This window comes from Eptesicus fuscus, chromosome 16, assembly GCF_027574615.1.
Source record: "Eptesicus fuscus isolate TK198812 chromosome 16, DD_ASM_mEF_20220401, whole genome shotgun sequence".
Taxonomy (NCBI): Eukaryota; Metazoa; Chordata; class Mammalia; order Chiroptera; family Vespertilionidae; genus Eptesicus; species Eptesicus fuscus.
Genome location: NC_072488.1, coordinates 65,968,812 through 65,983,218, shown reverse-complemented (window position 1 = coordinate 65,983,218; position 14,407 = coordinate 65,968,812).

Sequence of the window (14,407 nt, the reverse complement as noted above, 5' to 3'; positions counted from 1 at the left end):
TGTGCATGTGTATGCAGTGTGTACATGTGAATATGATAGATTTTACTCAAATAGCTTCTTATGGTAGAGAAAGTCACAGAATCATTCCCTCTATTAGACTTCTCTTTATGTGAGACTAATATACTCATTTTGGAATTAGCACTTAAAAATATTTTATATGCCAGAGATGTACTTTTTGAAACTAGAACCACCAAATTCTGTTCCCAAATTAGTCTCCTATGAGAAAGCTTCTAGAGGTCATGGAGAAATTAGACAAAGACGGAGCTGTGCTGATTCCCATACCTTTGTGGAGACTCTGAATTCAAACGAGCTTAATTATCAGCCAATTTATCATTTTAGCATTGCTGTGGAACACTGTTCACCAAACTAACATCGCTTTTCTCCTTGTTGCTATATACAGTCCAGCTACAAATAATTGCACGGCAGTATCACCCACGTTAACTTATAGGCAGAGTGATTTCTCCCAAAGAAGGTATTGCAAAACTTCTGATTTTGCTCCCTAATGATTTGCAGATGAGATCTCATTTGGGATGGGGAGGAGGGGGAGGGTGGATAGCTAAAGTTGTTATCTGAGTTTGCTCAAAGATTATTATTAAATAAAAATTACTCGAAAAAAATAAAAGCAGGGTTTTACTTCCAAACTTCTAACTTGTTCTACATGCCAACGTGGACTGCTCTGGGCCTGCAGCAGACAGGCAGCATCTGGGATAGTGTGAGGTGACCTGGGAAGATCAGCACCCTAAATTAACAACAGGAACATATGCCTTTGTATGTGTTCTCAGGTACTAAAGCTCATTTGACTTAATATTTTAGTGCAAACTTAAGTCTACAAAAAAGGAAAGAGGACAATAACCTTTTCAGTATTGATTGAAAATCTCTGTAATAAAGCTAGGCTTGGGCTGATATTTGACTGAATTGGATTTTTAAGAACCAAGACAGAAAAAAAACAATGTCCCCCATTTGCTGCTTTGTTGGAGACCGGGTGTAAGCTGACATGGTCCTTGCACCTGAAGTGACTGACAAGGCACTTTCCCTTATCCACACAGTGTTCCCTGCCTTGTTTTGATGGCACATTCTTATTGTCAGCAGAATGAGCAGAATGAGAGCCTTTCATAGCTTATCAGAAGTCTGTAAATATTTACCAAGAATTTGGCTTTCTGCTTTATCTTAGAGATTAAGAGGAACAGAGAGTACATTCCTCTTTGTTGACCTCCCATTCAGTATTTGTGTATAAAAGGCATTACACAGTTAATAAAGCTGCTGCAGTCAGTCGATGACCTACCTGTAGTCCTCCCGACCCCGCTCTCCTGTCTTTCTTTCTTTTCTCAATTCCCACCTCCCTACCTCAGCCCGGTTCAACCATCAGGCTGGCCCTGGCAATTGGTGCCCAAACAGGGACCTGAGGACTTGGGAAGCACAGTGAGGATCTCCTCAAGGTAAAGAGTGCACTTGATAAAGTAAGTGAGGAGAAATGTTTTGATAGTTGGGAGTAAAGCATGGGACAATTAGAGTTTAGAGAAAATGCCCTCTATGGGAAAATGTTAAAGTCTATGTGATCACAAAATAATGTGTTTTCTTGTTCATATTAAAATCTTAGTTTGTATTTGGAATTTAAAATCTGTAATAAGTGAAACTCCACTGCTGAAACCATCTCTGGTGCAGAAATTCAAAGGTGGCAGAAGAGGGCAGGGCTATCTGCTCTCCCGCAATAAGATTACTTGCAATGAGATTACTTCAGGTTTCATTAAAAATCATAAGAGAACTCGCAGAGAAATTCAAATCTTGGCCAAATTGGGTGCTAGTTATTACTTCAGAAAGCCAAAAAGAAAGAAAAAATTTGAGATCTGTCTATCTTTTAAGCATGAAAAAAAATTCGGCCAGATCTGTTGCTGAAACTTCCCTTGAAGTAAGTAGGATATGGGGGAAGGGAGAGACACATACAGATCCAATATAGAAACCCACTCTCCCAGTATGCTAAGGAATGTAGTAATTTACATTTTAATAAACCAAACCTACTTTTCCAGAGCCACTGGCAAATAAAAAATAAAGTTTAAATTGGCCTCATAAAAAACCTAGAGGACAGAATTGAAGCCATTAATTGATTATGTCTTATAAAGTATAAGAACTTATTTTTGAGAAAATAAAATATTGTGTTTTATATCTTAAGATAATTATAAAAGGTATTATAATCTTTAAATCATATATAGATATATATTTGATGGTTTTTCCCCATGTTAAAATTTCAAGGTCTTAACAGAGATGATTCTTGGGAAGCTCCAAGGGCGCCCGGAGTAATACAAGAAATTTATTCTCTCTTCTTAAAGAAAATCTTTTAAAACAGATCTAATATACTTGAAGTTACATGGAAAGCCTTATCAAATAAGAAGTAATAGATATTTTAAAAAATATTATAAAGGTTTTAGCCTCTAAGAGGTACAAAAATATAACTAAGACCTTGTCTATACAAAAAAAATTAACAGCCAGTTTGAAATTAAATTGCCATGGCCCAGAACAAAGAATATCCTTACATGATATTATTCTACAATGTCATTATAATTTTTAATATTTTACAACAGCATATTGTACATTTATCCCAAACAAACAGAGACTTGGCCCAGCTCAGATTGGAACCCAGGCAACAGAGACTTGGCTGGCAGCAGCTGCCCTATATCTAAATCCAGCTTAACAACAGGAATGCTTAGAGCCTCCTCAAGGATGCAAATAATCCTTTGCATTACTATTTACCGGGTAAACTAAGATTGTTGTTAGAGTATCAAATTTGACAGTAAAATAGTAAAGTTTTTAGATTAATTTAAATTGGCTAATTGAAATAAGTAAATATTCAAGAAAATTTAGTTGTACTAGACAAAAGCTGTTCCTAAAGTATTAACTAAAATTTCTATTGGTAGTTCATCTCATAGTAAAATTGCTTAACATGCAGTGAACCTAAAGCAGTCATATTTTTGTGCAAAAAATTAAAATTTAAAATTATTAAGACTGCATTATAAAAATTTTCCAAAAGCCTCTTAATAATTAAATAAAAAAAGGGGAGATAGTGGAAAATATTATGTAAGGAAAAATATCCTAAAAGTAAATTACACCTAGAATTTTTTTTTTGAATATTAATTTTCATTTGAAATACTAACATCAAGACACCCATGAAAAACACACATGGTGTCAAAACAAGCCAAAGGAAAATCATTTGGGCAAAAAATTAAAAAGGATCCCAAGTCAAATTTATAGAAAAGATTTCTTTATTACCTTTTGGTCGAGAATATATTTGTATATTTCTAGAAAAGCCCATGTGGATTCCTACAACAACAGATCCCAGAGAGGACCTGATAGAACTGTTCCAGCCACAGAATAGGCAGTGGCTCACAAGAACAGAGGAGAAATAGTCCAAAAATAAAAATAGTGAAGACGCCTTGCCATGCTAGCAGTCAGCACCTGTACATTGCTACAGGTTGCCCAGGACCAAGGGCAAGGAAGGTCGGTGTGCATACTTCCAGATCATGTGTACACACCCTTCTACATAAAAGTCAAAATGTTTAATATTTTATGTTCTACCGGGACCCCTGGCTTAGGGGCTTACTTTGTTTCTAACACAGAAAATAGTATTAACTACCACATTAAAAGAAATGTTATATCTCAGGCATTAACCATTTTTACAGATAGATCCAGTTCTATAAAGGCTAGATCTACTACAGCAGGGGAGCAAAGGTCCTTCAAACCCCTTATATTTCATTAGAAATACAAGCTCTTATTTTTACCTTAACAGATTTTACTACGGAGCCTATCAACCTATAGTAATAGTGCTTATGTGATAAGTATAGCAAAAATTATTGAAACAGCTACTATAAGGCACACTAATTCAGGGGAACTTTTTATTTAATTTTCAGTCTTTAAAATATTATTTGAGAACGACTATTTCCATATTTTATTAGAAGCAATGTCCTTGGTGTATTATCCACCTTCCTATACCAACTTTAGGGGTAAATCCCTGAGGACTTAAACCTAATCGATCTGGCAAAATAAATATCACTCAATTGTAGAAAGAGTCCATTGTACTCTTAAAATCATTTACTAAAACATAAAGGGGGAGACAGATGTTATGTGTCACCTCAAGAGAAGCTCAATCATGCTTATTATACTTTAAACATTTTTTGAATTGTGATGCAGAGGATCGTACAGCAGGTGAAAGGCATCAGGCCTCCTGTACAATAGCCTCCACCGATTCAGCTAGGTGGAAGGAAGCATAAACCAGAAAAGAGTTTTATCAGATTCAGTAATAATGTGGGAAAGAGGTTGTGTTTTATATCTTTCCAGAAGGAGCAATGCAGCCAATTTGGGTACCAGAGCATTACGAGTGTCATCACAATGGACTCATACAAGCTCCTGTGTCCCTTCACTCAAAAGGACTAAGTACTGCCCTAATGACAGCAAAGCGGAGGAAGAAGAAAACTGAAAGCTACGCAAGGGACTGAGGTGCCAACATAGAGTCATCTGAAGAAGTTAACGACTGAAGTACAGCAGATTGTGGAATAGCAAGAAGTTGAAGCTACTTCTTCAACCATGTTCCTACTCATGCTAGCATCTGTTATCTGCCAGTCTTCTGCAAAGTCTTGTGCAGCCAAGTCCAAGGACACCAGCAACAAAAGAGACTTTCTTTCATTTAGTAGCTAAAAATGTTAACATGTCCATAGTTTTGATTTCTCTCTTATTGTTTTGTTATTATTAATAACCAGATTTTTGCTCTTGACATTCAATTTTTAAAAATGATAACATGTATGTAGTTTAGTTTTGCATTGGCATTGTTTGCAATTGTTTTAATATTAGAGTTTTATTATTAATGTTTAAATTTTACTTTTATTATTAGTAGCTTAAAATTAAATAAAGAAGGGTGATCTGTTGGAGACAGGGTGTAAGCTGACATGGTCCTTGCACCCAAAGTGACTGACAAGGCACTTTCCCTTATCCACACAGTGTTCCCTGCCTTGTTTTGATGGCACATTCTTATTGTCAGCAGAATGAGCAGAATGAGAGCCTTTCATAGCTTATCAGAAGTCTGTAAATATTTACCAAGAATTTGGCTTTCTGCTTTATCTTAGAGATTAAGAGGAACAGAGAGTACATTCCTCTTTGTTGACCTCCCATTCAGTATTTGTGTATAAAAGGCATTACACAGTTAATAAAGCTGCTGCAGTCAGTCGATGACCTACCTGTAGTCCTCCGGACCCCGCTCTCCTGTCTTTCTTTCTTTTCTCAATTCCCACCTCCCTACCTCAGCCCGGTTCAACCATCAGGCTGGCCCTGGCACTGTTTTCTCCATGGGTAATGATGGTGAGGAGGAGGATGACCAGACACACAAACGACTGCTACGCAATGTGCTCCCATTAATGTAAATTCATGACATCGTTTGCACAGTGACTTGCCTATCGTGGATTGGCAGTGGGCTGTCAAAAATGACTCCTCATGAAATCCAGGACCCTCTCTTCTGAGCAATTTATGATGCCTTTAGCTAAGGTTCCTTTTTTACTTCAGAATATGTGTGAAATCATAGGCTGCAGCTCACCCACATGATAAAGGTGGGCAGCATTTGCTAACCAAAAGCACACTGGGAACCTGGGCTGTGTTATCCACAAAGCCCCGACCCGGCACTGGCATTCTTACTGGGAAAGAATTCCTGTGAAAGATGATCTCGAGGTATTTTCACACATGCTGCATTTGACTCAGAGATGGGATGCTCTCTATTTAGCAAGAGAAAAGGACTGATGAACACGGATTCATACTTAGAACGCCTTCCCTGGCCAATGACAGAGGCAGCATCATCAGTCCTCACACTGCATTTCTAAAGCACGTCAGATTTTCAACATCATGGGCAAGTCTGATAACCTATTAGATTTACAAATTGCTTTACTATTAAAAAGCTCTTTGCATCTGCTTTCTTGTTTGTTTATCAAGATGAAAATCCTGTGAAGCTTGTCTTAATGTTATTTCCATCTTGAAAGCAAGGGCACGGGCTCTTAGAGCTGAAGGAGCTTGTCCATGGCCTCACTGGTGGGCAGTGTCCGGCTCGGAGGCAGGTCCTCCAATGCATGGTGTCTCTTCCCCCAAAACCTCACTCCTTGCTCCTCATTCCCCAGGTATCATTACTGCCTAGGACTGTGTCAGTCCTTCCCTAGACATGGGGGACATTTCTAGGACAAAATGTCATAGAAAAACATAAGATACTGGTCTGAATCCATGAGCCAGGATATTGCTTAAGTGTTAAATAACTTGCCTCCCTTCTAGGCTTTCTGTGCTATAAAAGAGTCCTCAGAAAGCATTTGTTTTATGATTGTACAATTAATGTTACCTCGCCACCAAAGGTGAATGGTGCCCACTGCAAGATCACATTTACAATATTGTATTGAGAAAATGTGTAAGAATATACATTGAATGTGTCAAGTCTACATATAAAATACATAGGGTATAACACTACAAAATAGGGTATAACACTACAAAAGTCTAAATTTAAAACACATGGAGTATAATACTACAGAATGCAATCCACTGGACAGGACCTCTAGTGAACTTTGGAGATTTTGGAAGCATTCAGAGGAACATAAGGGCCATGGTGTCTACTTTTATTAAAGCATTGGGTAGTCTGCATGTTTCCATTTCTCTGCTGTTGTTGTTTTTCTTCTGTATAATGAGCGAGTTATTGCATTCCTCATGGAGAAAATAAGTCACCATGTTAATTATTTTAAAAATAAAACCCAAAAACAGTAATCACAAAAGTACTCAAAGAAAAGAACAATTGGATTATTTTTGTCATACAGCCAATGAGAACTGACTGAGAGGGTGACATGGATGAAGACTTTCCTTCATGGGAATGATGCATTTTCCTGGCTCCTCCACGTTCCAGGAGCTGGGACAATTTGGATTTAGAGAAAAGAAAGCAGTAGAATTTAATATAACCAAGTACTTAATGTATGAAGTCTTTCCAAAAACAATACACAGTTGAGTATTATTAAACCAATCAATTGCAGAATATATAGGGGGAAAAAGTAAAGTTTTAAAAAGAGGAGCCTGCAATAAAAGGTTAGATTAATCTATTTAATCTTTTACAGAATATTCTTAGGAAGATTTTTATGTGTTTTAAGCTCTTCAGGTTCAACATAGTAAGTGCTTGAGGCTTGGGGTTAGGTTGTGTCTTTGTCAGCGTGCAGTGGCCACACCATAGTGCCGAAGTGGCAACAAGGTACCGCTTCCTGAGGTAGCTCAGGACACTCTCCACTTGCTCAATTTCAAACGGAGGCAAGGGTGTGCCACATTCCAGGGATCTGTCCTTAGTATCTATGAAGAGGAGCGAGTTCCCTCATGCCCTGGGGCATCCTCACGACACCCGGGAGTCATGCCAAGATTTCATCGTGGAGCAGCTGTCCTGCTGGAAATTTCCATCCTGGGTTGGGCAGGAGGAGGAAGCCTGAGGCACTTGGCTCTGCCTTTGGGACATTTAGGCACTCTCTTAACTCCTCTCCAGTCTGACTTTCTCCTCATCACCCCTCCCCTCAGCAGAGGCTCTCAGAGGGCAGCCGCAGACCAGCAGCACCAGCATCAGCCAGGAACGTGAGAGAAATGCACCCTTTCGGGCCCACTCCAGACCCAGGAATAGGAAACTCTATAGCCAGCTGCAACCTGTGTTTTAACAAGCCTTCCAGGTGATTCTGAAGAATGTCAAAGTCTGAGGACCTCTGACGAAGGAATACTACCTGTGGGTACTTTTGTCCACCTTCCTCCGCTGTTCTGTGCTTCCATCAACTTGCTCTGAATGCCCTCCTCTGGCCCACCTTCCTCCTCTACTCACCTAGACGACACTCCTGGCAGCCTCAGAGTCTCAGCTCATAAACCATCCCGGTATACCAGGAAGTGGAGGGCCCTCACCTTCTCTGTGCTTCCGTCTCACCATGAAGTGCTTAACAGTCGGTATCTCATATGAGCATTATCTGGGCATGTTGTCTGTCTGCCCACTGACCCCAGAAACAATGACTAGCGTCATGTAGACAAGTTTGGGTTCAAATGCCCAGATTTCCATTCACTAGCTGTGTCATCCTAGGCCAGCTGTTGGCACGGATTTTCCCATCTGCTCCCTCCCCATCTGGCATAGGTGGCAGCATTTCTGACCCCAGCAGAAGTTTATTCAACTAAACTCGAAGTGAACCAAACAGAAAAGCTTTTTGACTAAACATTAAAGGCAAGAATAAAATGGAACCCTGAGCTCCCAAGTGCCATGTGACCGAGGGGGAGCACCAAAATGTGAAGAATGTGCTGACTGCCACCTCCCCAGTCCACAGCAAGGGAGGCACATAGTCTGAGGAAAGAAGCACTAAATGGGGACCTGTGACATTGGGGCTCCTGATAGGGCTGGGGTCTGAGTATAAAAGGACTGTGGAAACAAGGAGTGAAATATGTAAAATTATCACAGTGATTATCGAGTATAGCATGTGTGCCAGCACTGTACATACGTGATGTCACCTAGCTCTCAGGACTCACAAGGTTGGGCTATTCTTCTCCCCGGATTATAGAAGAGGCAATGGGGGTTCTCAAGGGGTACTTAGGGATCCCATTCCAGAAAAGAGCAATAGCAGGATTAGAACCCAAAGCCATTCCCCATGAAAGTAAAGCTTTTCACTCGCACAGGGCAGGTATAACTGTAGTCGTTCCTGTGTGTGCACAGGGCTGCGGCACAGAGCAGAGTGAGATGAAGCAATGGCACTAGCCCCTACAGTCAGTGGCTTGGTGTTCAGCGAGGAGAGTGTGCTCTGTCCATAGAGGAGCTCACATCTGCACACCTGCACCTGCGCAGGGCCAGGTGTGCCCCAGCACCAGGAGATCCCCTCCCGCTCAGTGGACATGATATCAGTCCAGAGAGAGGAAGGAGGCCAGCAGGTCAATCAAAAAGTTCCATGAGAGCAGCATGCACATTGCAATGATGAGATCAAGTGGTGGAAAGGGAAGAAGAATTAAGATGGAGTTTCTGTTTTGAAATAGCATCTTAGACCAAGAATCACACACTCTTGTACCTGAGGCACCTACAGGTTTAATGATTTGCTCAAGGCCACATAGAAAGTCAGTGGCAAGAACAGGTTCAATGCAGTCTCGACAGTCATACTTCTATAAATGCAGCCACAGTGGCTCACATTCCTGACAGACCCTGCCTGTGAATGCAGCTGCTCGTGTGCCTGGGAAGGCCAGGCCTCATGGACTCTGCTCGGCAGACGAAAGATTTCTAATAGGTGTAGGGTAGCTTTGAACGCTTCAAAACTCCATATAGAAAACGTGTTCAGATCTTGGAAAGTGTGCTTTCTTACTCACCCCTCAGGATTTGCTCCTACTTGGGCCATATGCTAAGGAAGCAACAGTTTGAAAAGAGGACCCTCTATACCTCCCCATTCTCTGCTTGGCCAGAAAAGAGCAGTGGGCCCTTATCCTGGCCTCTTCATTCAAAAGTGCCTTTGAGCTGCCCGTTGGGACAGGTGCAGGTGTCCAGGCACCAGCGGGAATGTGTCTGCCTACTGGTAGTTGTGTGTGCACCTGCTGGGGGCTGCCACCTGGTGCTCCCTATGTCTGGCAGGCGAGGCCCCCGGGAAAACCGGTTCTTGATAAAGTGATGTCTTAAACTGTCCTAATTTCTTGGTCCAAAAGCCTTTGTCATTGCAAAGTGTCCTGGATGGATTTCAAAAGGAAAGTGACACTTTCTACTGGATTCAGACTGGCTCTTCAAGCTGCTTCTGCCTGTGCTCTGGCTTCCATGAGTTATTATTCCAAAGACATTCTGACTGACCCAAACTCCTCGGTCTTGGCTCTCCGCACATGCATAAATCTAACAAATGTCTGCTCAGCTTTAATCGTCCTTTCCTGTTACTTGCAGAGGATAGCATTTCTGAGCGGCCTTATTTTACATTATCCTTAATGTTTTGTCAAAGAAGAAGGGAGCCGCACAGCCTTTGTGACTCAGGGACCCGTGAGCTCTCCGTGGTCCAGCCTCTGCTTCTGAACCAACAGGGTCATCATGGTTAGATGGACTTGATCTTTGAATGTAATTGTGTGTGTGATTTGTATATATAATAAGAATATAACTATATAACCAAACAACTATGTAAATAAATTTACATTAGAATACTTTTCTGGCATTTGTAGCTTGCTTATCATTCATATGGATATGGATTATAAAATTATTTAAATCGAATGATTAGTTGTTTCAAGAAGTCAATATTATTTGGCCAACAATGTCCCTTGAAACAAATACCAGAACCAAATGCAGCAGATCTGTTTCTCTCCCCTCCCCTCCCTTGCCATTTAGGTTACATTTTGTTTTAGGCTTATGAAGATTTTCTTAGTAGATTTCAAATTCTGTTGCCTCTTTCCCACTGCCGAGAGGAATTACAAACCGGTCATCCAAGTCATCAGAATCAACAGTGACTACATTTATTAATTAATTGTTTTTAGGTCTCTAAACCCTCCTAAGAAACCTGCCTTAGAAATCACTATAATCTAAAATATATTCACAGGTGAAGGAAGATGGTGGCATAGGTAAATGTCTGTACTTGCTGCCTCTCACAACCACATCAAAATTACAACTAAAATAGAGAACAACCATCATCCAGAATTGCTGGAAAACTGACTGAGTAGAAGTCCTACAACCAGAGAAGTAAAGAAGAAAGCACACTGATACTGGTAGGAGGTGTGGAGGTGCAGAACGGGCTGGCCCAGCACCCACGTGTGCTGCTTTTTTAATTGGGAGGGAGATCGTCTCTGTGGAGTCTGCCCAGAGGAGCAAGGGGTCCCATCCCTACACCAGAAGCCCAGCCCAGGGTCCCAGAGCTGGAAAAATAAATCCCCATGGGAAGTAAGAACTACGTGCTGTAAAAACCAATGGGGATAGGAGATGAGTGACACAGAGGCTGCTGGAGACCCAGCTGTTCTTCTTAAAAGGCCGGCACCATATACTGAATTTACAAGGTCCTCCTGTTTCCTCTGAGCTCCAGCACCAGGGCAAGGCTCTGGGGGACACAGACACATAACAGGAGGAAGTGGATTGTCTGGCATCAGGGTAGGAACTTGGGGGCGGCTTTCTCCCAGATGGAGGTGCTCACAGGGATCATTGTTCCTATGCTGGGACCTCCCTGGTTGCAGGGCTGACTGGCAGGCATTTCTGTTTGCTCTGCCCTGGTGATTCCCTAAGACCCTGCCTCATCCAATTTACAAACTCACCCAAGCTGTGTGCATGGGCTTTTGCATATGAATGGCATGTCCTTGCTCAGGCTAAAATCTTTCAAACAAACTGCAGCTGGGTCATGGAGCCCCAAACATATCAATAAAGGGCCCAAGACTTGGCACCAGCATCAGCCTGCCTTGCCTCATAGCTGGGCCTCATCTGGGCACTTCCAAACTTTATACAAAGAGGAGGAATCTGCAGATATCTCTGTAGCTCCTGCTGGGTGGCCTCAGGCAGTGGCTGAGTTTGCACCTCCCTGGAGACCCAGGAGCCAGTGTACCCAGTGGTCAGTGTCAGACCATACCAGGTTACAACTCTACACATCCATAATAGACACACTCAAAGGGCTGATTCAGTGAGCACCAAAGCCCCACTGAAGCAAGTCCTTCTCCATAGGGGTGTCTCCTGTACAGCAGCTCTCCCACTGTAGTCACAACTGCTCCTCACAGCCAATTGGCTTAGCGGACAATTCCTCCCAGTGACACCAACAGCAATCAAGTCTCAACTACAACAAGATTGTGCTCACTGCCCACAAAGGGGTACACATAGAGCTCCCAGATCAGGTGACTGGGGAGGCTGAGCCACTGGGCCTTATAGAACACTTTCTACACAAAGCCACTATACCAACTCAAGGAGACGTAGCAGCTCTACCCAATACATAGTAACAAACACAGGGAAGCAGCCAGAATGTGGAGACAAAGAAACATGTCACAAATGAAAGAAATAAAAGAAAGCAAACTACTGGATATAGAGTACAAAACTACAGCTATAATAAGGTTACTCAAGAATCTTCTAGAAACTTCCAAAAAATGGAAAAGGACCAGTCAAAAATTAAGCATACACTGACTTAAATAAAGAATAATATATAGGGATTCAATGGTAGAGTAGAGGATTCTGGAAATCAAATCAACAATTCGAAATACGAGGGAGCAAAAAACACCAACCAGAAGAGCAAAAAGAAAAAAAGAATCAAAAAATATGAAGATAGTGTAAGGAGCCTCTGGGACAACATTTGCATTATAGGGGTGCCAAAAGAAGAGAGAGAGATCAAGGTGTTGAAAACTTATTTGAAGAAATAATGCCAAAAAACTTCCCTACCTGGTAAAAGAAATAGACTTACAAGTCCAGGAAGCACAGAGAGTCCCAAACAAGAGGAACCCAAAGAGGACCACACTAAGACACATCATAATTAAATTTCCAAGGGCTAAAGACAAACAGAATTCTTAAAAGCAGCAAGAGAAAAGCAGTTAGTTACCTACAAGGGAATGCTCATACGACTGTCAGCTGATTTCTCAACAGAAACTATGCAGGCCAGAGAGGAGTGGCAAGAAATATTCAAAGTGATCAATAGCAAGGACCTACAACCAAGATTATTCTACCCAGCAAAGCTATCACTTAGAATTAAAGGTCAGATAAAGAGCTTCACAGCCAAGAAAAAGTTAAAGGAGTTCATCACCACCAAACCAGTATTACGTATATGAAATGTTGAAGGGTGTTCTTTAAGAAGAGGAAGAAGAAGAAAAAGATAAAAATGTGAACAACAATATGGCAACAAATACATACCTATGAACAATTGAATCTAAAAAATAAAAATAAACAAATAAATATAATGAACAGAATAAACTGGTGAATAAAATAGAATCAGGGGCATGGAAATGGAAGAGACTAATGATTCTCAGAGGGAAGGGGGTATGGGGGGAGCGTAAAAGATTAAACAAAGATCTTATATGCATGTATGCATTACCTATGGACAGACAATAGGGTGGCGAAGGCCTGGGGTGGGGTGGGAACCAAGTGGAGGGGGACAATGGGGGGATAAAAGAGGGACATCTGTAATAATCTCAACAGTAAAGATTTTAAAAAGTCAAAATAAAAAAAATAGAAAAAAATATATTCACAGAAGAACTTATATGCATATATGCATAACCCATGGACATAGACAATAGTGCAGTGAAGGCCTGGGGAGGGGCAGGAGCTGTGTGGAAGGGGTCAATGGGGGGAAAAGGAGCCTCTGGAACAACTATGCCCATTCATTTCCTACTTCACCTTGGTTTTAAAAACACCTGTAATAAAGATAAATTAAAAAAATAAAAGGATTGGCAAAAGATATATTCACAGATAATAGTTGGGATATATAGGCTAGCAAATATCATAGAAACATATTATAAGAGAAATGAACATGGAAGTTTGCTTTCTTAATAAGAAGAGAGAAAAACATCTTAAAATGTATACACAGGACTAAGGAGCCTCTCCCATCAAAAGAGTAAATGCTGTTCAGATTCTTCCACGACCGTTTCATTGCCACACTTTTAAATATAGGAGAACCACATCGCCCGTAATGAGAGATGCTGAATCCAACCTCAGAGGAAAATCAGTGTCTTCTTGGGAGGTTTGAATTAGCCTTCCTAGTTCTCTCTTTTCATTTGCATTATTCAGTGGAAAAAATACAAAGTGGCATAATGATGGGAATTAGTTATCTTTTATCAAATTTGACTTTAAAATTTGGGTTATGTAAAACATAGGAACACATAGGAAATTCAATCAGAACCTCCAGTCACATTCTGTGCTCTGTTCTCAGGCAACTGAACACTCTGATGAGCTTTCCTGGGAGCAAGTCCCAGATCCGCCTTCTTGGCTGCAACGCCTTTGCCAGCAACTTCCACCAGGGGAAGCTCTGAGCACGTCAGTGCCTCCCTCACAGGCACACAGCGATTCAGGCAAGACAGGCAGGAGCCCGCAGGGGAAGCTAACAAACAGTCCTGGTAGGGCTTCGCAGAGGTTAATGAGACTGGGTTCCTTTCAGATCATGCCACTGTGATTTAATGGTGGAGTCTGTAGAGCTGAGCAAAGTCGTAAACAATGTTTGGAACTAACACGCCCCAGAACCCAACTTCTTTAAGGGCACAAACCCACTTGCTGTTTGAGAGCTCCACTCCCTGCTTCTGCTGTCAGTCCTCATCTGTAGAGTATTGGAAACTCTGCCCATGCATTTCCTACTTCACCTTGGTTTTAAACACACACACACACACAACACACACACACACACACACACACACACGCATACACACACACACACACTCCTATAAATGATAGATTCCACGTCTGCAGAAAGGCAGTCACCTAATTGCACAGTGAAGCAGAAGAAAG